The sequence below is a fragment of the Podarcis pityusensis genome (assembly GCF_964106645.2).
Source record: "Podarcis pityusensis genome assembly, chromosome: 9".
NCBI classification, from domain to species: Eukaryota; Metazoa; Chordata; class Lepidosauria; order Squamata; family Lacertidae; genus Podarcis; species Podarcis pityusensis.
This window is the reverse complement of record NC_138034.1, coordinates 51,241,955-51,262,485: the sequence shown is the minus strand read 5'-3', so window position 1 is coordinate 51,262,485 and position 20,531 is coordinate 51,241,955. Positions and strand designations below refer to the sequence as shown.

Here is a 20,531-nt window from a genome sequence, read left to right as displayed (position 1 = left end):
TGGTCGCAGCCCCGATGCGGAAGGAATGTGCAGCGTAGTCCTCAGATGGGAGCCCAATGGCAGCGATTGCCTTGCGCATAACCCTCGTGAACTGGTGCTTTGACAGGCAAGAGCCATCTGCGTGTATGAAGAAAGGGCCACAGGCTTTAGGTCTTAAACACAGGAACTTTATTGCGTCCTTTACTGGGCAAGGGCCAGCCTTCTGAGTAGCCTGCAGGCGGATTAGGGCCCCTCTACCAAGCTGATCAGTCTTTGAGCTGCGAATTTTCAAGATTACCTCAGAGCTAGACAAGGTCACGTCCTCCAAGAGGAGCCCCTGTTATTTTTATCTGGTTGGTCCTCACAGACCACCTTGCCTATGCGCAAGGTGCCAAAGAAGGCGAATGAAAAAGCTGTGGAAAATAACCTGGCCTCATACCTAGACCAGCAGATGACCCTGAGCTTCTTACGCATTTGCATGAGTATGTCATAAGTTATGGGTCTTCTGCTATCAGAGCTAGGAGGTTGTGACCTACGTCAGCCCTCCAGAAACTTCCGTACCACAAAGTGTTCGCAGGGGTCGACTGAGAACAGAGCTTTGGAGAAGAACGATATTGCTGCGGAATGAATATTGAGGGTTTTGGGAGCCCGCCCTAAGTCGCGGAGGCACACTAGATATTCTAAAACCTCCGACTTGGCCGGGGGCCTGCCTGGCTTAAATAGGCCTTTCTTCTGGCGAAATGATGTGAAATCTGACCACGCCTTATTATAGGATCTTAGGGTTGAGGGAGCAACTGCTGACAATACTCCCTTTATCACTTCTTGTTGCCAATACTCCAGAGGTGCTCCGGAAACGGCTGAGGCAGCTGCTGCGCATCTGGTGCCAATGAGCGAAAGCGATCCATCTGGAAACGAGGCAGAGCATCCGCAATGTTGTTATCAATACCCAGTACAAATTTGGCTGATGCATATAAGTTTAGCCGAAGGCAGGAAAGGACAAAATACCGTAAAAGCGACGCTACTCTAGGCGAACGAGAAGATTGCTTCTTTAAAACAGACACCACTGCTTGGTTGTCTGTCCAAAAGCAGACCCTGTGGTCTTTAAATTGCTCGGCCCATAGATGAATTGCAACTACTATAGGGAAGAATTCTAAGAATGTTAAATCGAGAAGTATGGGTTTTCCCTGCCATGAAGAGGGTCATCGCTGTGCGCACCACTGCCCTCTAAAGTAGACGCTGAAACCCAGAGAACCTGCTGCGTCTGAATGCACCTGGAAATTGGATTGCAGGGCCATGCTATCCTGCCAAAGTGATATTCAGTTATAGTCGTCTAAGAATTGCAGCCACACCCCGAGATCCGATTTTACTGCCTTCAAGAGACGCACCCTATGATGTGGCAACCTTAAACCTGCTGACAATTTTGCCAGTCGTCCACAAAAGGGATGACCGGGGGAAACCACTTGGCACGCGAAGTTAAGGTGACCCAAGAGTGATTGAATTTGCTTGAGGGTAACCTTCCTTAATGGCAATAGCTGTGAAACAAGCTCCTTTAGGGCAACCAACTTCTCAGTAGGTAGACGAGATGTTTGGGCAATTGTGTCAAGCTCAATGCCCAGGTAAGTCATAGTGACTGGGCCCTTGGTCTTTTCGTTTGCTAAAGGGACGCCCAGCTTCTCAGCCATAGACTTGAAGGCCTGCAGCAAGGCCAAACAGTCATTTGCATTACTTGCGACCAGAATAAAGTCATCCAAGTAATGCCCCACCCCTTTGGAACCAGTTTTGAACTTCAGCGCCCAGTCCAGGAAGGTGCTGAAAGTCTCGAAGGCAGCGCAGGCAACTGAACACCCCATGGGCATCGCTTTATCGATGAAATAAGCACCCTGGAATTTAAAGCCTAACCAGCGATAGTCCTCAGGGTGGACTGGGAGAAGGCAAAAAGCGGATTCGATGTCACATTTTGCCAGGAAGGCGCCCCTACCGAAACCCCGGACCAACTTCACTGCTTGATCAAAGGATGCATACTTCACCGTGCACAGCTCCTGGGGGATAGCATCGTTAACAGAAGCGCCCTTGGGGTAAGAAAGGTTATGAATCATACGGAATTCCCCCGGGGCCTTTTTGGGGACGATGCCAAGCGGTGAAATATGCAGCTGATCAATGGGAGGTTCTGCAAATGGACCAGCCACCCTGCCGGCCAAAATTTCCTTCTGAATCTTTTTCATGGCAATGTCTGGTCTCTCCAAAACTGACTTTTGATTGGGGGGGCTACTGGAATTGGGGATGAAGGCGACTGGAATTCTGAACCCTTGGGAAAACCCTTCCCACAGAAGAAGGGCGGCTTGCCTATTGGGATATAGATTTAAGAGTGTTTTTAAGGGATGGAGTTTAATAGGAGAGTGAGCTAGGTCGAGGGACAAATTAGTAGCGGTTCCCCACTGTGCCGCGGGAGGGTCCTGACGCGCCTGAGGGGGCACCCCAGTTTCCCTGGTGGAAGTGACCCCTGCCGCCCCAAAAGGGCTGCTGCTTATTCTTGTAGCAGGTCGTTGCAGGGTGGCCACCTAAACACATCTCACACAACTTTTTAATTAAACCTATGAATTATTTAAAGGCGAAGACAGCTCCTTCAGCAATAACCCCTGAATGAATTATTGGTATCAGGCAGCAAGATGATATAATTTGTCTCGGCCCCATAAAGAATTATTAATGCTTCAAGCAACGCCAAGGAATTAAATGGCTCCAGCAGCACAATGAATGAAGGAGTAACGCTATGATCAAGAAAGCAAAGGTACCTTGTGACAACTAAGCAATTTAAACTGATCAGAATTGCAGGAACTGCCAGCAGCTGCTGAAAGAAAAGAAAGGGGCGAGCGTGGGCTGCCCCGACCTTAAATGCCCTCTACAAGTCCCACCCCCGCCGCCAGCCAGTTGGCTGGCACGGTGAATGATGAATCCTAATGAATCCCGGGATTCCCCAAGTCCCGCGGGGCTGCAGCCAGCCCCGCAAGGGTGTGAATGGGGCGTGCGCCCACAACCCCTCCCCTCCGGATGTCGGGAGTGGCTTTGTGTCCTATAACAATACAGTAAAGGTAAAGGTAAAAGTACCCCTGACCGTTAGTGTACTTAGCAAACTGGAGCACGTTTCTTCAGTGCCTGGACTCAGCACTTGAGTAGATATAACAATACTAATACAAAAGAGAGTATATCTGAGCATGGGTTTCTACTCTGTACTCAAACACAACTGGAAAGGGTCTGGCTTCCACCATAGCATTTATTATTATTTTTAAAGTAATTCCTTCAGATTATAAAAACACCCAGGATTAGATCAATTTGATGTTGCCATCACCGTTCAATGTTTTCACCAGGAACTATACTATCTATCTCACTGTTTATGATGACAGCTCGATAGATTTGTGGCAAACGTGCATTGCCCTTTAACAGAACGTAGCTGTATGTTGCCCTTTAAGAAACCACAGTAAGTCCAGTGAAATTAATTGGCATAACAACAGAAATAGGGGGAGAAAAATAGCTAATGAAATTCATGATTTTGAATTTTGCTCTTCTTCATACATATTTTATCCAGGAAAATTTTCTTCAATTTTGTTAAAACTACTGACTATGTGGGCTGAAATCCCCCACACATTTACCTGGTCTAGGGATGACTCCTATTGACTGAGACTTACTTATGAGCAGACACTGGGCAGGAGGAAACAACGGAGCATGCCCTTCTTTATTGCGAGTATTACACAGATATTCGAACTAGGTTTATCCACCCCATCCTATAGACGTTCCCTGGGTGTTCAGAACGTCTCCCTATTATTACAGGACAAAAGCCCAGAAGTCACATATTTAGTTGCCTGATTTTCATCGAAGGATGGTTTATGCTACAAATCAGTCCTAAATAGAAGGCCCACATTGTTAGATCCGCACTTCGGAAGACCCACCCCATACAGCTGTTCTTTTTGAACTGATCTCCTTTAAATTTTCCTTATCAGTTTTATTCATCCATTACCTATGCTTAATCAGGTATTCTATGTATATGTTTTAATCTACGTTTGGTTCTTGTTCCCAATTAATTTAATAATTATCCACTTAGAGATATTGTGATGCTATTTATTTAGATGTTTTGTTTATGCTGGTCTGTGACCATAATAAAGTAAATTCATTCATTCATATGAGCAGACATGTTTAGGATTGCAGAGTCGTTCACGACTGGACCTAATGGTCAGGGGTACCTTTACCTTTATTGATTACATAGGGGTTTGTCCACACTTCCACTTGTCCTGCTGCTTTTCCTTGGGATAAGTGGAAGTGTGGACAAGCCCTAAATAAAGGTCAAAGCTGACCTGTTGTGTTAATTAAACATACATGTGTTGGTTTGGTTATAAAATGGGGGAAATGTCATTTTTTTGAGGTTAAATGGAGCATGCAGTCTATTTAGCATAACCCCAACTCTAATTTTACAGCCAAACCAGTGCATGTGTGCAAGAAAGTTGTGTATATATGCTTTGAGTCTAATATTCCAGTACATAGTCTAGACTTCAACATGATAATCATTTGTAAGGAAGAGGCTGAAGTTCCATGGTACAGCATCAGGTTCCATCCCCAGCATCTCCTGCTAAGGCTGGGAATGTTCCCTACTCCCAGTCAGCATAGACTAGTTAGAGTGTTTGTCCTTTCAGATGTTGCTGAACTACAACTCCCATCATCCTTGACCATTAGTCATGCTTGCTAGGGTTGATGGGAACTGTAGTTCAGTAACATCCAGAGGGTCAAAGGTTCCCCATACCTGGTGGAGACATTGAGCTAAATGGACTAATGCTCTGACTCAATAAAGGCAGCTGCCTATGCTCCTGTTTAACCACTTGAATACTAGCAGTAGACATCCTGTTGCAGGTGAAGATCTCTTTTACACAATACAAAGATGTGGCAACAGTTATACAATCTTAATCGTATAATCTTCTGCAAATGTGTTTATCCTAAGAAACACATACGGTCAGTTATTATTAGGAAGAGAAATATTCAGATACTGCAGCCCAGACATCTTGACGACAAACTTCATTAGGTATGACAGTAGCTGAAACTAAACACTTAATGTGGGTAGGAAGTTTTATAACATCCACCACCTAGGCCAGCAATGGCCAAACTTGGCCCTCCAGCTGTTTTGGGGCTACAACTCCCATCATCCCTAGCTAATAGGACCAGTGGTCAGGGATGATGGGAACTGTAGTCCCAAAACAGCTGGAGGGCCAAGTTTGGTCATGCCTGACCTAGGCAAAGCATAGAATCCAGACCATTCTAGGGTGTGACTTTGTAAACATATTTTATCTGGTAGATGTGGAAGATTAAGTATTCCAGCTAAGTGTTTTTCAGGACACTATGTTGTCCTGATGAAGGAGTCATACCAAGGCCCTATTATAGTTGAAGGGAAACTTTCAAGGGAATTATTCGGTCTCAACTTGGGGGAAAATTCCATTTCTTTCAGCCGCTTGCAATAAGTTCCTCAGAAAGACATAGTTCAGTGAAGCAGGCACACAGTCCTTGAAAACTAGGAGCTTGATGGATCTGTATTGATTTCCCAATATGCACCAGAGCAGGGCCTATGTCTAATTCAGGGGTAGCAAATGTGGTGCCCTCCAGACTACAACACCCATCAGCCCCAGCTAACACAACACATGGTCAGGTTTGATTGGAGTTTTTGTTCTACAACATCTGGAGGGCACCACACTGGCTACTCCTTGTCTGATTCATATAGCACTGGAAATCCACTGTGACATGGTAGCCATTCCAGATTACACAGTGTTTTTATGTAAGCAAGGAATATGGGGGGGGGGGGAGTGCATGCAGCACAACTGCAACATAGTGGTGCAGCTGGGCACCAGCCGAACCTGATAGAAGGCACTCTGCACCACTGGCAGGATTTGAATAAACTTCACAATTTCACTTGAGTAACAGATATTTCAGAGAAATGATAAGGGATTTTATTTTTGTGTAGGAAAAGCAGGATACGATAAATAAAACCAAATAACTCAGCACAGGGGGAGTTGAGGTAGGTCCAGAAGAGGGGAGGGAGAATAATTGTAAATAACTTGATGAATGAGATTTGTATCATCAATTGTTATAAAATTAAAAAAAAAATCTAAATAAATAAATAAAACTCATCCAAACTTCCAAGCATCTGGGTAGGCTTGTCTAAATAATAATGTATTCTTATGGTAACTTGTCCCTCATGGGTGTGGGTATGTGGCCTCCTTACCAGAGGACTGGAAAGCACTCCATGTAACACCAGATCCATAGTTAAAATACAATCTTTGCTAGTGCAAAACATGGTGTTGGACATCAAATTAAGATGGCTCTAAAGGTAGATTGGACAAATTCATGGAGAATAAGGCCATCAATCATTATGAGTTATGAAAAGCATATTGCTGTCTCAAGGATCAGAAGTAGCTTGCACCTGAACATCAGGGACTGAGGAACAATGGTCGGAGGATTCCACTGTCCTCGTGTTTCAGCTTTTGCACTTCAAATAAGCATCTGGTTGGCCACTAAAGGAAAAAGCACACTGAACTAGATAAAAGCCAAGAAGTCTTTTAAAAAAACCAATCATGAGATCCAGCAAAGTAACAATGGTGGGTTTTTTAAATTACGCGTTTTGTGTTGTCATTTTGTATTTTTATGTTGTGAACCACCCTGTGATCTTCAGATGAAGAGCACAATACAAATTTAATTAAACAACAACAACAAGTATGATCTCAAAAACATAACCACCAAAAATCTGGGTAAACAAAATGTTTCAACCTCAGGGGCGACCAGTCCTATTCCCCATCTGAGGTAAAATGGGAAGATGCTCTTCCCTGCTGCAGCTGCACTTGCTTGGGTCACATAGCTGCTTCCAGCGAGATCTTACTGCAAGCCACCATTGTGCAACCCTGGCAGTAGCAGGCAAGGCACTCGCAGGGGCATTGCTCCAAAGGATTCTGCCACCTGAGGTGACTGCTTCAATCTGCCAGCCCTGCTCAGCCTGGTGCTTAAAAACTGACCGTGGTATGCCAGGCATGTTTCCTCATAGAGAGCATTTGTCAAATGTGGAGGCAGAAAGACACCACTGAAAAAGCCTGTTCTTGTGTTGCTCTGCTCTGCTTATCCCTTGGATGCGGCATATGGAGAAAGGCTTCTGATGAACTTCAGGTTCATGTAAGGAAAAGCAGATCTTGAAATTCTGGTGTCCTAAACCACACAATATTTACCAGTCACACCATAAAGTTGTATATAATATGAATAAGCCATTAAAAATGTAATTGTTACTTAGCTTTGCTTTTCACCCAAGCATTTCCTTGTTATGGTAATTATTACATAGGTACTAATTGCACATGTGAAACAAGCCTTAAGGCTCAGATAATTAAGAGTTCTCTATTCTCAGCAAATATATAATCATTCTGAATGATATAATCATTTTTTAAAACAAGGAAACCAGGAAAAAACAGTAGCAACAGTAAATGAAGTGCTGCTTATTTTGTTGAGAATAATATCAGAGAATAAGCTTGTAACCGTCTTCTTATTGGCACAAGCTGGGGATCTGGGCGCCATAAACCTTACAAAATGCACAATTCACTTGTGATGCTCACTGTCTAAAAATATAAATTGATGCCCAAGAATCTCCATGCTAAACAGAATCTCTGTGAAATTAGATTGGATTGACATTCCCTGAAAATGATGCATACTTTGATACACAAATAAAGCTCTAATAGACATTATTATTTAATAAATAATCTTCTCCACATACATCATTATGTGATTGTCACCAACAGGGTAGATTTTCATATAAAATAGTGGAGGATCAGATATTTGAGTTTTCAAAATTAGGATGTTTTTAAAGAAGTTTGATTTTTGTTAGGACTGAAATAAGCATCATTTACATCTTGATTATTAATATTTTTGGGAAATGCAGAACTATTAGTTATCACAGAATATATTTCTCTGTGTTTGCTGATTGAGTGGCTCATCATAGATATGCAACAGATGTTCTTTTGACAAATTATGGATTTATTTATTTTTTAAAAAAACCTTTGTCATCACTTCTGTTGCTTTATCGTTTCGGATCATGAACATCACCATACAGCTAGAAGTCTAAGTGTGGATTTTCACTTTACCTCTTTTACTCAAGTACAAAATACTCATGCACAACCCATCAAGTGTGAAGGACACAGCAGCCATGAACAGATCAGGTTTCTACGTCCAATTTTTAAAGAGAGACAGACAACTAATTCAACACACGCACATTCTTCACACTTGGTGGGGCATGTTTATAACTTTTGCACTTAGGCACAAAACAGAGTAAGAATGGAAAGTTGGACTCACTGTGAAGTGTTCTTCTGATCAGTAGAGAATGCAGCAAACAGAAAAAAGTTAACTCCACCAGGTAGAAGGCAGGACCAACAAGAAAATACATTTTTGCCATTCCTAGAGAGAAAGAAACATGAAGTTACAGAATTTGACTTCATTACAGAAATAACTTACAAACAAAATACCATTAGCAGATTAACATTTATCAATTACAGATAAATACATTGGGACAAGATATATGAGCCCTGTGGTGTCCTGTCAGAAGAGACATGTGAAGAAGAGATGCACAAACTACCCTCTAGAATTTGGGTGCTCGAATATAGTGTGGATGGACCTGTATGTTCTGTTACCTGATGACCAGAAAAACATTTCCACAGCTTCCTTTGGCCAAGACTTATAAACCTGGGAGATAGTGCCACTTTAATACCTGAGGCCTCAGCTTGACTAGGCCATCTTTTTAGTAGTAATCACAACTTTTTAAACTAGTGCCAGGCCCATTCCCTACAGCAAGGGTGGGGAACCTCCAGCCCACGGCCCTACTTAGGGTTGCCGGGGGTCCCAGTTTGGCCCACAAGGACAGTTTCCTCACATCCAACCCGCCTGCCCCACACCTGATGTCATGCAACATTAAATGTGGCATGTGGAGCAGATACATACAACTTTTAGAAGACACCTGAAGGCAGCCCTTTATTGGGTACAGTGGTACCCCGCAAGACGAATGCCTCGCAAGACGGAAAACCCGCAAGATGAAAGGGTTTTCTGTTTTGGAGGCGCTTCGCAAGACGAATTTCCCTATGGGCTTGCTTCGCAAGACGAAAGCCCATAGGGAAATCTCCGGGGACCTCTTTTAAATGCTGGTGGTGGGGAGCAAAGCCTTTCCCCCCCTCCGGCCTGCTCCCCCCTGCCTGCCCTCCCGGGAGAGCTTTTGAAGGCAGGCGGGGGGGCAAAGACTTTCGCCCCCCGCCCGCCTTCAGAAGAGGTCCCTCTTCTGAAGGCGGGCGGGGGGCGAAAGTCTTTGTTCCCCCCTGCCTGCCTTCCCGAACGGCTTTTGAAGGCAGGCGGGGGGGCCAAAGACTTTTGCCCCCCGCCCGCCTTCAGAAGAGGTCCAGGACCTCTTCTGAAGGCGGGCGGGGGGCAAAAGTCTTTGTCCCCCCCTGCCTGCCTTCCCAGGGGCTTTTACATCGCCCCGGACAGCGGAGAAGTCCTCCGCTGTCCCGGGCGATTTTAAAATGCCGCCCGCCAGCATTTTAAGATCGCCCCGGACAGCGGAGAAGTCCTCCGCTGTCCCGGGGTTTTTTAAAATGCTGGGGGTGGGAAGAAAAGCCCTTGTCCCCCCCCCCCAGCCTTCAGAAGAGGTCGGGGGACAGACTGTCCCCGGACCTGGTCTGAAGGCGGTTTCCTTAGGAACGCATTAATTGATTTTCAATGCATTCCTATGGGAAACCGTGCATCGCAAGACGAAAAACTCGCAAGAAGAAAAAACTTGCGGAACGAATTAATTTCGTCTTGCGAGGCACCACTGTAGTTTTTAATGTCTGACATTTTATTATGTTTTTATATGTACTGGAAGCTGCCCAGAGTGGCTGAGGAAACCCAGCCAGATGGGCTGGGTATGAATAATAAAAATTATTATAATTACTATTATTCTAGAGAGAGCTGGTCTCAAGGAAAGAAGGGCATTAACCCAATCATGTTGGAAAGCAGTTGCACACAAAACAATATCCCCTATAAAGAACCCTTTCAAAACCTTAGTAAGGAACAGCAATCCTTATACCAGAGATAAATCCTTGCACTTGTAGAGAAGCCCTTATAGGGCAGTAGTGGTAGTGCTGGCATGCTGAAGGGAATGATAGTCAGCTGCTTAGGAGACAACGATACCTGGAAGTAGTCGCTCCCCTCCATTTTGTTCTTACCTGAAAACTAGGCCTTTGTGATGCCATTCGGCTCCTGCCACACTCCAGCCCTGCACCTCATCTGGGAGTGGGGCGGGGCAAGGAGGAAGGCGTTTGCTCAGAAGGAAAAACACACCACCGCTCTTCTTCTCCATTTTGTTGTTACTTGAAAAGTTGAGCCTCAGTGCAGCCATTAATCTTTTGTCACACTCCAACTCTGAACCTCGTGATAGGAAGGGGGTAAAGGTAGCTCTGCCTTCTCAGAACAGGGAGGTGTGGCTGGACTTGCTCTCCAATCAGTACTGAAGTGCACTTCCAGCTTTCACCAACAAAGAGACAATAGCTTCTTAAGGAGGACCAGTTATTTATTCCACATGCAAAGCTATTTAGGCCTACAGCCCTTCATTCCAACCGGCCACAATGAGTGCTGTCACCTCAGGGCAGCCAATCAGGTCACATGCTACTAGGAGGCAGAAGGGCCTCCATCAAATATTAACCTTCCACTCCAATGGGCAGTTTGCAGGTTCTTAACAAAACTTGCTAGTCCTCAGTATATCGATTAGGCCATTTCCGTGGGGAAGGAGACTAATTGCTTCAAGAAAAGAGTGAGAGCAAACACATGCTTCTTCTGCCTCAGAGACCTTGAACGGAAAAGGCAGTCCACATAATAAAATGCCAGGAGGAGAGGACCCAGGAAACCCTTTTGGTTCATACCTTCATAGCTTCTCCATAGCTTGCTTGGCATCCGTGAGCTACAATGACTGCCAGGCAGCCACTTAATGGCTCTTTCAAAATAGTGCAGAATGCCATGGGGCAAGGGCAGTCAACATGGTGCCCTCCAGATGTTGCTGGATTTAAATGATGGTGTCCAAAGATCAGGGAGAAGGCGCTACCAGTCAGTCAAGCCATAGTGGCTGAGTAGCCCCTTCACCACACTTCTAGGCCTGAATTCATGGAAGAAAGAGGTGCTGCTGAACAGGGGCCCTCAACTGCTTCAATGTCAGTTGCTTTCTGGCTCTGAGGGTTTGAAAGTGGGGGTGAGACACAGGATATAAACCCAGGAAAACTATGTAAGGAGTCGAATGTCATCTCTGTTCAGGAGCTCTTCCGACTTTGGGGTCAGTGTAGCCAAAACTCATAGCTGCAACCTATCTGAAATAGTGGGGGTGCTGAAAAGCAGAGCTCCCTCCATTGACTCTGCTATGACCGGCCAGCTCTGTCAGGCCTCATTTCCCATCAGGGGTCACCTCAGGGCAGCCATTGCATCAGACTGCCTCAATACAGAGCTCATTTCATCAGCTTTGCTGGAGGCCCAGCTTCACCAGAAACCTCCTACCCCTGGATATGCTAGCTGGTTAATTGTAGGTGAGGCATAATTACCTTTCTTCCGCCCTTTCCAGGTATGATCTGTGCTTTAAAGCTCTGTGTCTGAGCACCCTTTTTATTTTTTCCTCTGGACCTTTTCTCATGATAACTTGCTCTTTAAAGCTCAATTGGAGCAAACAGCGATGCGCTTAAGATCTCAATTGACATTTGTGCTGACTTAGCGTTAAAGACCACATATTAAGATTAATATATTAAACTGAAGAATCACCTACAGATAGGTAGCCGTGTTGGTCTGCCATAGTCAAAATAAAAAAAATCCTTCCAGTAGCACCTTTAAGACCAACTAAGTTAGTTCTTGGTATGAGCTTTCGTGTGCAAGCACACTTCTTCAGATACACTGAAACAGAAGTTGCCAGATCCTTCTATATAGTGAGAAGGTGGGGAGGGGTATTACTCAGAAGGGTGGTGGGAATGGGAGATTGGCAGATAGCTGGGATGAGCCTGCTGACGACTCTTAACGACTGTAATGGGTCTTACAGGAAAAGGCAAGGGGTGAGAAGGTGAGAAATGGCTTAGTCATGTATAATGGGATAAGAATCCAATGTCTTTGTTCAAACCAGGTTTCTCCATGGTTTTAAGTTTGGTAATGAGTTGCAATTCAGCAGCTTCTCTTTCCAGTCTATTTCTGAAATTCCTTTGTAGTAAAACAGCTACTTTGAGATCTTGTATAGAATGTCCTGGGAGATTAAAGTGTTCTCCTACTGGTTTCTCTGTTTTGTGATTCTTGATGTCAGATTTATGTCCATTTATTCTTTGGCGTAAGGTTTGGCCTGTTTGTCCAATATAGAGAGCTGAAGGACACTGTTGGCATTTGATGCCATACACAATGTTAGATGATGAGCAGTTGAATAGTCCCGAGATGGTATGTATGATGTTGTTGGGGCCAGTAATGGTGTTGTCCGGGTGTATGTGGCAGCAAAGTTGGCATCTGGGTTTATTGCAGGCTCTGGTGCCAGTGTCCGTGTTAAGTCTGGTTGTAGTATTATTGTGGGTTAGGAGTTGTTTAAGATTGGGTGGCTGTCTGTAGGCAATGAAAGGTCTTCCTCCCAGAGCTTGAGAAAGAGAACTGTCATTGTCCAGGAGAGGTTGTAGATCTCTGATGATGCGTTGTACTGTTTTAACTTGGGAGCTGTATGTGATGACTAGAGGTGTTCTGTTATTTTCTTTTTTGGGTCTGTCTTGCAGCAAGTTCTCTCTGGGTATAAGTCTGGCTCTGTTGATCTGTTGTCTAACTTCATCTGCTGGGTATTTTAGTTCTGAAAAGGTTTGCTGTAGATCTCTTAGGTGAGAGTCTCTGTCTGTAGAATTGGAACAGATGCGGCTGTAACATAGTGCCTGGCTATATACAATGGACTGTTTGGTATGTTTGGGATGGTAGCTAGAGGCATGTAGATATGTTTGTCGGTCAGTTGGTTTACGGTATAAGGTGGTGTCCATGCGCCCATCCTGTATTTTTATAGTAGTGTCCAAAAAATGTATTTCTTGCATAGATTGATTCATTGTAAGGTTGATTGTGGGGTGAAAATCATTACATTTCTGGTGAAAGGTGTTCAGGGTCTGTTGACCATGTGTCCAGATGATAAAAATATCGTCAATGTATCGCAGATACAAGAGAGGTTTGAGTGGGTAGGAGTTTAGGAAACGTTGTTCTAAATCTGCCATGAAGATGTTGGCATACTGTGGGGCCATGCGGGTGCCCATTGCTGTGCCGCTGATCTGAAGGAACAGGTCATCACCGAATTTGAAGTTGTTGTGGGTAAGGACAAATTGGCAGAGTTTGGTGGCAAGGTCCGCTGTGGTTTTATCTGAAATGGTGTTCCTTATAGCTTGTAAACCATCGTTGTGTGGGATGTTGGTATACAGAGATTCCACATCCATAGTAGCTAGTATAGTATTGTTGGGAAGATTATTTAAAGATTGTATTTTCCTCAGAAAATCTGTGGTGTCACGTACATAGCTGGGAGCACTGATGGCATATGGTTTCAGAACAGAGTCCATATAACCGGAGACACCCACTGTAATAGTGCCAATACCTGAAATGATGGGGCGTCCTGGATTTCCTGGTTTGTGTATTTTAGGTAGAAGATAGAAAGTTCCTGGTCGAGGTTCTGTTGGTGTGTTGGTGAGGATCTGTTCTTGGATGTGTGGGGGTAGCTCCTTAACAATCTTGTTCAGTTCTTTCTTGTATTCTTGTGTGGGGTCTGAGTCCAATTTTGTGTAAAAGGCGGTATTGGAAAGTTGTCTGTAAGCCTCCTGAATGTAGTCAGTTTTGTTCATGATGACGACAGCTCCACCTTTGTCTGCTTCTTTAATTATAATGTCTGGGTTGTTTCTGAGATTATCTATGGCTCTCCTTTCAGCATGGTTTAGGTTTTGTTGTAAGCGATGGTGTTTTCTGGTCACATCTGTTTGGATTCTGTGGCGGAAGCAGTCAATGTACAAGTCCAGTGTGGTATTGCGTCCATCAGGAGGGGTCCATGTGGAGTCCCTTTTTGTGTAACACTTTTTCGGAGGTAGTTGGTGGTCAGTGTTCTGTTGGGAGGGTGGTTGTTGTTCTCCAGTGGGTTGAGAGGTGTTGTGTTGTGAAGTTGTTGTTTGTTCTGATTGGTCTTGTTGTTGTGTGTGTTGAAAATACTCCTTCAGGCGTAAACGGCGGAAAAATGCTTCCAAGTCCCCGTAGAACTGAATCATGTGTGGGGATTTGGCAGGGCAGAATGACAGTCCACGTGAAAGGACTGATTCCTCGGCTGGGCTGAGTGCTTGCTGTGAGAGATTGACAATATTGTTGATCTTGTTTTGATTAGTAGCCTGTAGGTTGGAAAGGTTAGAGAGTTTCTTGTTTTTCTGTTTTTTCAGTAGCTCCAGTTGAGAGTGGTAAATGTTTTGTTTTTCCTTTTGGAACTCTTGCCAAGCTTGGTGGTTCCTGATAGAGTTGTCTAATACAAGGAGTTCCTCCTTTATTAGCTTCTGTTTAGAGTAGAGAACGCTGATCAGATGTTTGAGCATCTACAACCTCTCCTGGACAATGACAGTTCTCTTTCTCAAGCTCTGGGAGGAAGACCTTTCATTGCCTACAGACAGCCACCCAATCTTAAACAACTCCTAACCCACAATAATACTACAACCAGACTTAACACGGACACTGGCACCAGAGCCTGCAATAAACCCAGATGCCAACTTTGCTGCCACATACACCCGGACAACACCATTACTGGCCCCAACAACATCACACATACCATCTCGGGACTTTTCAATTCCTCATCATCTAACATTGTGTATGGCATCAAATGCCAACAGTGTCCTTCAGCTCTCTATATTGGACAAACAGGCCAAACCTTACGCCAAAGAATAAATGGACATAAATCTGACATCAAGAATCACAAAACAGAGAAACCAGTAGGAGAACACTTTAATCTCCCAGGACATTCTATACAAGATCTCAAAGTAGCTGTTTTACTACAAAGGAATTTCAGAAATAGACTGGAAAGAGAAGCTGCTGAATTGCAACTCATTACCAAACTTAAAACCATGGAGAAACCTGGTTTGAACAAAGACATTGGATTCTTATCCCATTATACATGACAAAGCCATTTCTCACCTTCTCACCCCTTGCCTTTTCCTGTAAGACCCATTACAGTCGTTAAGAGTCGTCAGCAGGCTCATCCCAGCTATCTGCCAATCTCCCATTCCCACCACCCTTCTGAGTAATACCCCTCCCCACCTTCTCACTATATAGAAGGATCTGGCAACTTCTGTTTCAGTGTATCTGAAGAAGTGTGCTTGCACACGAAAGCTCATACCAAGAACTAACTTAGTTGGTCTTAAAGGTGCTACTGGAAGGATTTTTTTTTATTTTGAAGAATCACCATTACCATATATTTTATTGTACTTTGCTTTTTTAAAAAACAAAACAAAACTTGATTTACGTTCTTAGAATTTCTGCTTCATGTAATTTAGGATAGTTTTAATTTTTTTAAACTAAAAGTGTGGGCTGACTCCATTATCCTCTTTGTTATTTTTGCGGGGAAAGCTCTGGGGGAACATGCTCACACACAAAAGACCATGCTCAGACACAGAGCTTTTAAGCATGCACCTGTGCCTGGAAAGAGTGGGGCAGAAGGTAATTGTGAATAATTTTGATTTTCCTCTTTCCTCCATGTCCCTTTTCCCTTTTGTGTTGTGGGATTAAGATGGTAAGTGTTATGTACTGAAGTTCTCACCCTGGGCCAGCAGGGGGATACTGTAGATAGTTATGTAAATGAAGTATCGAAAGTGACGTTCAGTGATTGGATAGTTTTAGAAAGTTGTTACAGTAACAAGGTACTGGAGCTCTATATAAGCAGGCTGACTGAGCCCTTCAGCTCAGTTCAGTTCTGGCCTCAGAATAAAGAAGAGCTGTTTGAAGAATCGCTGTGTCGTCTGATATGTTCGCCCACAACCTAACAGTAACCCTCCAGGTAGGACCTGTCTTGTTTGTTTGATCATATTTAAGCTGCTCTGGAATTCGTTTTGGCTGAAGCAAAAGATGCTAATGCTGTAATTAAATAAATGAATAAATAAATAAATAAAAATCTTTAAACAACATTGCAACAGCTTAGAAATGAGTAAAGCCAAAGGCTTGTTATTGCTAAGCAGCCAGTGCTCAGGTGGGTGCTGTGAAGAAAATTCTCTTTTGTGACAACTTACATTGGTGAAACGGAAGAGGCTATGATAACTGTCCTCTGAAGGTTTTAGGAGGAGAGATTCTGCCGCTTGCCTCCTCCTTGGCTTCCCCTGCCATTTTGCAAGACAGTAATGCGACTGAATTAGTGCTGCTCAAAATGGTTGCTCTCCTGAGCTGAGTTCTGGCATCCTGTAGAGCTACCCAGTGGCGTTGCAAGGTGTGGGGAGGGCATGGTGCACCCCGGGTTCTGTGTTGGGAGGGTGACAAGAAGGCACCCCATGGGGTGCTTGCCCTGCCGCCCCAGCTTTAGTGTGGCGGTGTGAGCAGCCATTGCACCTCCGCGGCCGCATGTGGAGGATCCTCTGTTCGCGGCTGCAGCAGCGAGCAGAAGATCCCACCGTCCGTACGGCGTTTGAGTGGCGCCGGCAGCAAACCGTTACGTACAACATATGTGCGGTGTCAAACGCATGCGCTGTACGCAGCAACGCCGCCCATGCGCTGTACATAGCGGTTTACCGCCAGCGTCACCCGAGCACCGTACAGACAGCGGTGGGATGCCGCCGTTGCCACTACAGCCACACGCAGAGGATCCCACGGCCACCAGTGCAGCCACGAGCAGAGGATCCCACCACCATCCGTACGGCTCTTGGGCAGCGCCAACAGCAAACCACTACGTACAACACATAGGCGGTGTCGCATGCATGCGTGGTGCGTAGCGACACTGCACATGCGCTGTACATAGTGGTTTGCCACTGGCGCCGCTGGACCGCCATACGGATGGCGGTGGGACACCCCCCCCCCCGCTGCCAGCAGGAGCTCGGGGTACTTGGGGGTTGCAGGGGTCAGGCACAGAGGTATAGGAAGGGGGGCGACTCCCAAGCCTACCCCAAGCTGTCGATGTGTGCGGGGGGGGGGTGACAAAAAAAATTCTGCACCGGGTACCACCTGGGCTTGCTACGCCTCTCGATGTGATGGCCTGGGAATCTGATTCAGAGGCTGGACCTGAGGAATCCCAGCCTGCACAGGAGTCCCCACCTCCAGGGCCGGCTGAGCTGGGGCAGGGGCTTGAACCTGAAGGGCCCTCACCTGTGCCGGATCCTCAAGAGCAGACACCAGCTGAATCCGCTCTGGCTCCGGAGGTGATCGAGGACCCATTGCCTGCAGGTGCTCCTCTCCCAGCCCTGTCAGGGGAAGGTGAGGTTGCCTCTGGGTCCAGTAACCTTCCAGCCTCTCCTGAGCTGCAGAGGCTCAGGGCAGAGAGGTGGCGGTAACTAAGTTCTCGCAGGAGGAGTGCTCGCCTCCAGGCCAGGAGAGGTGAGTCACCTGTGGACCGCCCTATGGGCCGCCCATAGGTCACCTGTGGGCCGCCCTATGCCTCAGAAGAGATAAAGGCCAGCCAGCCCAGCCCCAGGTTGCGGTTACCTGTTCCTGCCGGCACCCTGTCCTGCTTTCTGCCAGAGTTCCTGACCACGCCCGACTCCCTGCCCTGGACCCCGCTTCAGCCTCAGACCGGACACGGACCACGCCACGCGGTACCCCCCCGGACCAGCACACTCGAGCTACCCACAATCCTTCCCAGTAGGTTTTGCCCCAGTGAAGTTATTGCAAGGATTGAAGGTCTCCGCCTTCCCACCGCTCTCTAAGGCTCATCCCCCAGTTCCTTCCCCAGCAGCCAAAAGCTTCATCTCTTGTTCTCATTGCTCTTCCCTCTTTATTTCTCTGCATGTTCTGGGAGGGTGGGGGGAGGACTGGTTGCAGCAGGGGGGGGGGGAGACTCCCTGGGTTCTTCAGCAGCCTGCCTCATCTGTGTCTCCTAGTCCAGCTCCTCTCCTGCCACAGCCTCTTCCAGCTCACTAACCCTTATTGCCTCTTCAGCTTCCAGTACCCCATCCTCCCAGTCTGCCCCCCTTTCCTTTTCTGACCACACATTGTCATCCCACCACCAATTTTCTGCCTCTGAGCCTTCATCCCCTGGGGGTTCTCCAACTGGTGCCCCCCCCCCCGCAGCGAGTCCATGACAAGAATCCACCTTTGAAGAATATTAGAAGGGCCTGCTTCATAGCAGTTCAGAACATTGATCCATCTAGTTCAATATTGTCAGCACTGACTGGCAGCAGCTTTCCAGCATTTCAGACTCTTTCCCAGCGCTACCTGGAGATGCTAGGGAAAGTGGGACTTTTTGCATGCAAAGGATGCTGATTTTGCAGATTGAGTGATGTGATGCAAGTTCTAGGGTTTGGATTTACTGGAATGATGTACCATATTTTTCCGTGTAAGATTTTTTTACTTTTAAAAAATTTGTAAAAAATTTGGAGTCTTATACACTGATGGTGCTAACCTGTGGACAGAAAACCATTTTAAAATTCAAACTTGCATTCTAGCCAACTTCAATTTCACGTTGCAAAGGGATCAAACGCGAGCAGCATTGGGGTGTTGTAGACCGAACACCCTGCGTTTACTCGGAAGCGGACCTAGCGCCGTCTCCTCTCACTCTGAGCCTCGCTGGAGCCAGAAGGATGCAGGACAACGCTGCATCCTTTTGCTTGTAGTGCTGCTGCTGCACCAAGATGCTGGGCTGCTCGGCGAGATGCAATCGACACTTTCGCTAATACTTTGGGACCAGTGAATCAGGCGAACCCGCCCCTCCCATTTATTTGCACCCCGCTTTGTTCGATCACCTTTTCGGTGCTGCAGCGATGGGACAGCCCACCCCACCAAGACGTCAGCCCCGTGCAGCGTCTGGAAGCAGCTGCGTGGTGGTGTCCTTTTTCGCCCGAGTCCCGATCCCTAGCCCCGCTGACACCTCCTCCTGCCCGAGAGCGCCCCTCTGTAAGTGGCCAGGCGCCTTGGAGAGGGAGGGAGGCTCGGTCCCGCCCGCTGGGAGGTGGGAATAGGGGCTGCCCCATGGAGCGGTCCCTGCTGCTGCTGCTGCACTGGGAGCCGGGGTCAGTGCATGCCATCGGAAGGTGCCCGGGGGGCCACTGAGAGCGGCTGTCGGCGTGGAAGGAGGGGGAGGGGAAACGGATCTCCTCCTTCCTGGAGAGACCTGGACCCGGTGGCGGCGGCAGTAGCAGTAGCTGCCTGACCTTCCCGTCTCTCTCCAGGGACCTTTCGCTGGTGCAGCGCGCGGCTGTGCTTGGGAGGTGCGCTCTCAATGTCACGAGCGGTCCATGCGCGCAGCTGATACTGAGGGCCCAGCTCTGAAGCCCGGGGGCGATCAGCAGCAGGAGGAGGAGGAGGAGGAGGAAGATCAAGGGGACGCCCAAGTGATGAGAAGTTGAGGGAACCCTGAAGTTGCACCCCCTTGCTTGCTTCCTCCTCCAGCCCGGAGGCAGCAGCCGAGCTCCGCATCAGGTACAGCGGCTGATAGCGGAAGAGACACCAAGGGGAGCGAAGGGAATCTGCTGCTTCTCCCGGACCGGCAGCCGCCTCCGCAGCGGATTTGGAAAAGAGCAGCAAACGCCCATTGCGTTTAAAGGGGACGGGCGGAACATCGCCGCGGGCTAGACGCTCCCCAACCCTCTCTGACGCTTCCTCTTCTCGCCCCCATTTCCGAGGCAAAGGCAGGGGATCAGGTCCTGCAGTGAGGTAAGGAAGCGGAGGACCTTTGCAGGAAACCGCGACGGCGGCTGCCTCTTGGCGCTGGCAAGAGAAGGGGGTGCTGAAGGTGAAACAGGCGTCGCTGCTGGAGAAGAGGGGTTGGGCAGGTGGGAAAGTTGGCCGGCGGGGCGGGCGCACGCCCGGGGAGCGGGTTGTGTGTGCGCGCGCGCGCCTGGGGAGGGTCGCCGAGGGCTGGGGAGGGTCGCCGAGGGGAGACGGAGGCAAGGGTGGAGTCGACGCCGCGCTGGGAAACTGAAGGGCGCGGGTAGCTTAGGAACCGCAGGTGGAGACAGAGCATCACGTGTGTGCTGTGGAGGGAGAAGGGGTGGGTGGGAGTTGTGGACACACAGCTTAGTATCCCAGTCCGGGGGGTGTGTATGTGTGTGTTTTGCTCTCTCTCCCTATGTGTGTGTGTAGAGAGAGGGGGGAGCGCGCGCGCGCGCGCCCAGGCAAGAGTTTGTATCTATTAGGTGTCCCCGCGCGCGTCTGTCTCCTTCCACTCCGGGAGTTTGTGTATACAGTATATGTACAGTATGTATATATATGCGCGCGCGTGTCTCGAGCGAGGAAGTTAGCCGGAGGGCGCCGAGGAGGACTAGGAGAGGGCTGCTTCTGAGAGGAGCCTCGTCCAAATCCTCGCCCGCTCTTTTCTTCCTCCTGCAGAAACTTTC

At 47.3% G+C, this 20,531-nt stretch overlaps 1 protein-coding gene and 1 long non-coding RNA gene across 4 annotated transcripts in view; one reads left to right on the top strand and one right to left on the bottom strand.

Moving 5' to 3' along the window:
- Positions 1–320: 320 nt before the first annotated feature.
- On the bottom strand, positions 321–19,105 carry LOC308485917. 3 transcript variants are annotated; one of them, XR_013990857.1, is made up of 3 exons: positions 18,939–19,105; positions 8,335–8,436; positions 321–884 (listed from the first exon to the last, which is right to left on the bottom strand). It is a non-coding gene; the product is annotated as an uncharacterized lncRNA (long non-coding RNA). The 3 variants fall into 3 exon arrangements; XR_013990858.1 differs by lacking the exon at positions 18,939–19,105 and adding an exon at positions 8,670–8,845; XR_013990859.1 differs by lacking the exons at positions 321–884; positions 18,939–19,105 and adding exons at positions 6,491–7,203; positions 8,670–8,845.
- Positions 19,106–19,318: 213 nt separating this feature from the next.
- UGT8 (UDP glycosyltransferase 8) overlaps positions 19,319–20,531 on the top strand; it is a 35,201-nt gene continuing 33,988 nt past the window's right edge. The window contains exon 1 of the mRNA XM_081021988.1: positions 19,319–19,848. The gene's annotated coding sequence lies outside the window, so the exon portion shown is untranslated. The remainder of the gene's footprint in view (positions 19,849–20,531) is intronic.